We start from the raw sequence: 7359 nt of genomic DNA on the forward strand, positions 1-7359 counted from the left end.
GTTTCAGAAAAGGGGGTTTCCCTTCCTAGTCTTTGTAGACTCATCCAACGAAGGCGACATATTTGTTTGTGTCAGAAGAAAAGTATCTGTTTTTGATTTAGCAGTCAACACTGTGGAAACTTGTGGCTGAATGTTCCCCCATTGGGATTAACAACCATATTACTCATATTATTCTCCCCGTCTTACAAAAGATATCACAACTTTGTCTAAATTTGGATATATCTAGACGCGATTGGTGTATTTCAGAACGGAGGGAGTAAATTACAAACGCAAGTAGTAATTAAGAAGCCACATGGGATTTCGCTACCGTAAGGTTAACGGTACATCTGAGGATAGCTCATCAGAAATGTAGCAAAGTCCTTCATATCAGCAAACATGTTCTCTATACCAAGAATAATCTGCCTTGATGTCTCTACCAATTATCATACTCTCAGTTTGAGTGTTGCTAGAGAGGAGGCCAAAGCGCTTAGCTGGATTAAATTTGGATTGAGCAAGACTCATCTCTTTGTCCTATTTTTTTCTTCTCTCTGTACCTAAAGGTGCCAAGAAGGAAGTACCCTCTGAAAATTGCTCTCATGGTGCTAATCTGAAGCATCATCCCTCAGGTTTGTTACACACCGCCTGTCAGCCTCCTCCGTGAGTGACGAATATTCTCAGAAGCAGTTGGTGCAGCCCCTGCAGATCTTCCTCTACATTTGTCTGCTCTCTGTACTTCTTGACCATGAAAGCTTACAAAGTCATGTGTTATGTGTTTCAGAAAAGGGGGTTTCCCCTCCTAGTCTTTCTAGACTCATCCAACAAAGGTGACATATTTGTTGTGTCAGAAGAAAAGTATCTGTTTTTGATTTAGCAGTCAACATTGTGGAAACTTGGGGCTGAATGTTCCCCGTTGGGATTAATAACCATATTATTCTCTCCGTGACGAGGTGGCTCCTCGGCAATGCCCACCATGATGGGCTTAGGTTGATGGAATCCTGCAAGTTAGCACGAGACATCGGATACCAGGCAAGCAAAGAGTGAGATTTACGTAGGTTCGGGACCCTCGATGAGGTACTACTCTTACTCCTACATGTCTGATCTTGATTATAGGTGAAATCGATTACAATGAGGCAGACGATGGACTACGTGGTGGTGATCTCGCCGAGAGGCAAGGTTTTTAGGGTTTTTGGCGCGTGTGTGGTTATATGCGATTATGAGATTGGATTCGGCAGGCCCTCTCGTCCCGATAGTCCTGCACGGGTTCGACTACGATACAATTAGATTCAATCTAATTCTTTCCTTATACGACGTCTCCTTGACTTGTTCATCAAGAATCCGTCTCCTATTTTTTCACCGTGCAACCGATGTATTGGTCCATCTTAGGCTGCGGTACTTCACATGGGCCCCTTGTTAGGTCAGAGGAGGGGTACCCGAAGGGTAATGCCCACATCACTCCGTCTTACAAAAGGTATCATAACTTTTTCTAAATTTGGATATATCTAAACGTGATTAGTGTATTTCAGAACGGAGGGAGTAAATTACAAATACAAGTAGTAATTAAGAAGTCACACAGGATTTTGCTACCGTAAGGTTGACGGTACATCCGAGGATAGCTCATCAGAAATGTAGCGAACTCCTTCATATCATAAATGGACGAAGTCGTTGAGGCTATTCTTCAAATGGAAAAAAACAAGGCTCCGGGTCCTGATGGATTTCCAGCTGAATTCTATCAGCGATTCTGGAATGTTATAAAAAAAGACTTTATGGCTATGTTCGCTAGTTTTAAAAAAGGAGATTTGCCTTTATTTCATCTAAATATTGGAACTATCATTTTATTTCCTAAAAAGGAAAATGCTACTAAAATTCAACAATACCATCCAATTTGTCTCCTTAATGTTAGTTTTAAGATATTCACAAAAGTTGGGACAAATTGTGCAACTGGTATTGCAAAGAGTGTTGTTCAGCCAACACAAACCACTTTTATGCCAGGGAGATACATCCTAGAGGGTGTAGTTATTCTTCATGAGACCATTCATGAACTTCATAGGAAGAAATTGGATGGGGTTCTTTTTAAGATTGATTTCAAAAAGGCTTATGATAAAGTTAATTGGAATTTTTTGCAACAAACAATGCGTATGAAAGGTTTCGATCCGATTTGGTGTAATTGGGTCCAGTGATATATTGAGAAGGGGAGTGTCGGTATTAGGGTAAATGACGACATAGGCCATTATTTCCAGACAAAAAGAGGGCTTCGCCAGGGTGATCCGCTTTCCCCTATTCTTTTTAACTTTGTTGCGGACATGCTGGCAATAATGATTGAGCAAGCAAAAAATGATGGTCAAGTTGGTGGGCTCATTCCACATTTAGTTGATGGTGGGATTTCTATTTTACAATATGCTGATGATACCATCCTTTTCATGGAGCATGATTTAGATATAGCTCTTAATATGAAGCTCGTTCTGTGCATTTTTGAGCAGCTATCTGGGCTCAAAATAAATTTTCATAAGAGTGAAATTTTTTGCTTTGGAAAAGCTAAAGAGATGGAGGATGATTACAAGATTCTCTTTGGTTGTGATATAGGTTCATTTCCTTTTAGGTATCTTGGGATTCCAATTCATTTTCGGAAGTTGAGAAATGGGGAGTGGAAACCAATTGAAGATCGATTTGAAAAAAAGCTCAGTAGCTGGGTTGGCAAGATGCTATCCTATGGAGATCGTTTAATTCTTATAAATTCTATACTTACGAGCTTGCCAATGTTTATGTTATCATTCTTAGAGATTCCAGTGGGGGTTAGGAAAAGACTAGATTTTTTCAGATCCCGTTTTTTTTGGCAAAGTGATGGCCATAAGAAAAAGTATAGACTCACGAAATGGTATATAATCTGTAGACCAAAGGATCAAGGTGGTCTAGGAATTGAGGTGTTGGAATTAAAAAATAAGAGTCTACTTAGCAAATGCTTATTTAGGCTTATGAATGAACAAGGTGTCTGGCAAGAACTCCTACAAAATAAGTACTTAAAATCGAAAACTTTATTCCAGGTTTCAGCAAAACCGACGGATTCCCCGTTTTGGAAAGGGTTGATGAATGTAAAAGATGATTTTTTCATGAGAGGCTCAATGGAATTAGGTAATGGTCAGAATACTCGATTTTGGGAAGATAGTTGGCTAGGGGATAGGCCGAATTGTGATCAATACCCATCGTTATATCGTATAGTTAATCATCCTAACGTGACGGTGGCTGGCGTTATGGGTTCAAGTCCGTTAAACATAGGTTTTAGGAGGATTTTATCGGGTAATCTATGGGATAGATGGGTTCATCTAGTTTTGAGACTTATGAGGGTTCAACTCTCTGATACAGATGATAAATTTCGATGGAAACTTACTTCATCTGGCTTTTTTTCTGTCAAGTCCATGTATCTTGACCTACTTGACGGTCATACAGCTTTTTTAAAGAAGTACATTTGGAAAATCAAGGTCCCACTTAAAATCAGAATTTTTATGTGGTTCCTTAATAAGAAGGTGATTCTTACTAAGGATAATCTGAAAAAACGAAATTGGCAGGGTTGCTCTAAATGTTGTTTTTGTGATCAAGATGAGACAATACAACATCTTTTCTTTTCGTGTCCTTTTGTTAAAATAGTGTGGCGTATTGTATACATGACTTTTAATATTCCTCCACCAACAAATATCACAAATATGTTTGGTAATTGGTTAAATGGAGTTACAAAGAAAGATAAGGGACACATTAGAGTTGGTGTGTGCGCCTTATTATGGGCTGTATGGACGGTCCGCAATGATGTTATCTTTAACAGAAAAAGTTTCCTATCTTTTATGCAGGTTATTCCTTTGGCTACCCACTGGATCCATATGTGGTCCTATCTCCAGCCGGAGGATGTGCGCCAGAACATGGATATTAGGTGCAACCGTTTGGCGATGGTAGGACGGGATTTATTCAACCGGTGCGGCTGGCGTTCTGAGAGGCGACTCACATGAAGATCTTATGGCGCCTAGTGTTCTCGTTCATTTTTCTTTGGCTTGTTTTTGTTGAGACTTTGAGTGATCCATGATTTGTAGCACTTTATGCAACTTAGATTTTTAATAATATAATAAAAAGCCGTATGCATCGATTGATGCAGAAGCTGGGGCTTTCCCCATTTCGAAAAAAAAAAATCAGTAAACATGTTCTCTATACCAAGAATAACCTACGTTAACTCCTTTATGCTGTCTCTACCAATTATCATACTCTCAGTTTGAGTGTTGCTAGAGAGGAGGCCAAAGCGCTTAGCTGGATTAAATTTGGATTGAGCAAGGCTCATCTCTCTGTTCTATGTTTTCTTCTCTCTGTACCTAAAGGCGCCGAGAAGGAAGTACCCTCTGAAAATTTCCTCTTTCATGGTGCTAATCTGAAGCATCATCCCCAGGTTTGTTACACACCGCCCGCCAGCCTCCTCCGTGACTGACGAATATGCTCAGAAGCAGTTGGTGTAGCCCCTGCAGATCCTCCTCTGCGTTTGTCTGCTATCGGTACTTCTCGACCATGATGGATATGGCTCTGCTGATAATATCACCAAGAACCGATAAGGGCTTCCATTGTCACCAGGAAGTAGGAACAGGAAACACTCCAGGATTCTCACTAGCAAGATGGCGCCCTGGGCTTTAAGGAGTGGAGCAGCTGCTTACTCTGTGACATTAAACTGTCAGCTAGAAGCTGAAGAAGCCAATTGTGCTACGTGTTTCAGAAATGGGGGTTCTCAAACCACCTAATGACCTAAGACTAGTCACAATGGGGAGTATCATATAGTAGTATCATGCATACGGAAATAACTTTGTACACGCAAGTATGGGTGAGGAAGCAATCCTTACCGTTCACACTAGCAGGTTGCTTTGAGATCCGGAGAAAATAGAAGATGGAGGAAGTCCTTTGTGCACCTTTGTTGCATTTTCTAAAAGGAGTGGCAGCGCCATGAGACACGGAATAAAGGCAGTCAGGTTTGCCAGAGATTCCCTAGAGGCCTACACAGCGGGTAGGCACACAGAATTCCCGGGACGTGCTTTTCTCCTTATCATCTCCTTCCTCCATCCTTTCTCCGGATCAGCTCTTCCATCGCCTCCTCTTTCCTGCTTTCTCTTCCTGTTTTCTTATTCCGGTGATGTCAGTTGACCCTGATCGGTCTTCTCTCCACTTTACCATGCTTCTCCGGTCCTCCCTAATATTGCACGGTGGACAATTTTCTCTAGGTGAGTGGTCAAAGCATACAGGGGCATGCTGTCCGTCCGGCATGGGTTCACCTACATGCTTCAGATTCCATTGGAGACAGGGAGAGAGACTTCTGACCACACCAAACCGATTATATCTCTCTTCCCCTCATTTCTCTCCTCTCTCACACCAGAGTTGGCCGACGCCATGGATCCGAGCAGCCGGAAGAAACCAGACAGCGGCGCCGTGTGCTTGGAATGCAGTGACCGTAATCAGCCTGTCTTCAAAAAGAGGCACATCATATCCGATTGTCTTCCACTTGGGTCGTTCTAGTGACTGTAATCAGCTTAAGAAGGAGAACAGGATAATCAACATCGGTGGAAAAAATATATTACAATTGCCATTGATTGGTACATGACTAGATTTCTTGCTAGGAGTCATCGGCCAAAAAGGTTCCAACACAAACATCTCAGACTATTTGCCAGGTAACGACCAAATTAGGATAACCCCAGCTAGCTGAACCCGACGAGTAACTGCACTCTGGCGACCAAAAGAAAACACCTCGCTAACTGACAGAATAAAATGCTAACTGACGACAAACTACGGTCTGGTGACCAAACCACAATCAGACGAGCCGAGCGCGGACCCGTCGCTGCATGAGGTTCCGGACGCCATCGCCGGCGAAACCACGATGGGGGCTGAGCAGTGAGCACCTCGTCGCCGCCATCTTAGTGCTCGTGTGTGGCCTGGTACCCAGCGTCTGAAGACGAGTCGCCGTCCGGGACCATCACGGCTGCAAAGTCGACGACGCCGGCCCCCATGTTCTCCGCAACCTGCTCGTCACCGACTCCGTGGCCAGCAGCACCCTGCGTTTTTTTTTTGTATGTTCTCGAATCAAGATTATGTATGAAGTCGGAAAACAGCGACTTGTTAATTTCAATTTTGAATCCATGTAAATATCAAACTCATCTCATCGGGTGCAAAGAGCAGGTCCCCTTCGTTCTCCGCTCTGATGGCAGCAGTTGATTGCCCAGGGTTGCCGGCCACCGTATCCAACGCTGTCCTCGTCGTCCGCATCGTAACCTGAGTCCCCTCGGCGGATCTAAAGAGTAGCAACACTAGGCGTCAGAAAGACCGGGAAAAGTGGACCACGATCGAGATGCAGCGTGCATGATACAGATTTCAGCCCTCAAAACTCAAAACGTAATGACCATTGACATGATTTCTAAAGGTAGTTAACTCTCTGGAACAGAGTAGGGAAATTGGACAATAATTTTCTGCCTCCTTACCTGTATCCGACACCAGCTGACCAGCGTCGCCTCTACCGCGGCTCCCATCTTGGGCGACATCGTTGCCGAAGCCACTATCCAAATCGTGCGCGCCGCCGGCGATGCTTCCTTACTCTTCGACACAGCGGTCGTCGATGGTGCTGCCCCTTTCTTGTGCGCCGCCGTCGTCGTGGATGCTGCCAAGTCCTTGGTCGTCTCCTTCATCGACGCTGCTACTGCCGCTGCTGCCTTCTTGGGGCCCGACGAAGTAAGAAGCTTCCTTCCGTTCATCCCAACGCTCCACCACAAACCGGTCGAAGGATACCGGCGCATCGGCAGGAGGGATCAGGGAGGCTACGTACTCGGGCAGCGGGTAGAAATCATCGGTGGATACAGCCCCCTCGAAGAACTCGGGGAGAGGTCGTTCTCCCTGGACTTGCCCCGCCGGACATTGACTGCAAGAGGCCCAAGGCCGCCAGCCTGATGGAGAGGACGGGGTGGAGGAGAAACCGCTCCGGGAGAAGGGGGCGCGAACGGGAGAAGGCGGGAGACGGAGCAGCCGCGCAGCCAGAAGAAGGGGGCGCCGAGCGGAGAGGGCGGGAGACGGAGCATCCGTGGCGACGGCGACAGAGGATTTGGAGCGAGATTTTTTTAGGGGAGATGGGCAGTGGTGGCCGCGGAAGTTGCTAGCTTTGTCTGGTGGCCGTGTCGAGCGCAGCAAAGCCCGGGGAAAAGTAACGCCTGACGCAACTAAATAAATGCACGCAAATGATACTCCTCCTTTTCTTTTCTCCGGATCTCAAAGCAACCTGCTATCCTGTACGGTACAGATTACTTCCTCACCCATACCTGCGTGTACAAAATCCACACTCTGCATGCATATGGTACTAGTGTGATACTATCTTCACAATGCATA

The 7359-nt window shown here is 44.8% G+C and overlaps 1 long non-coding RNA gene across 1 annotated transcript; it reads right to left on the bottom strand.

Moving 5' to 3' along the window:
- Positions 1-5526: 5526 nt before the first annotated feature.
- LOC127319106 (uncharacterized) lies at positions 5527-7131 on the bottom strand. Its single transcript, XR_007862397.1, has 2 exons — positions 6465-7131; positions 5527-6277 (listed from the first exon to the last, which is right to left on the bottom strand). It is a non-coding gene; the product is annotated as an uncharacterized lncRNA (long non-coding RNA).
- Positions 7132-7359: the final 228 nt, after the last annotated feature.

The sequence above is a fragment of the Lolium perenne genome, chromosome 1, assembly GCF_019359855.2.
Source record: "Lolium perenne isolate Kyuss_39 chromosome 1, Kyuss_2.0, whole genome shotgun sequence".
NCBI lineage: Eukaryota > Viridiplantae > Streptophyta > Magnoliopsida > Poales > Poaceae > Lolium > Lolium perenne.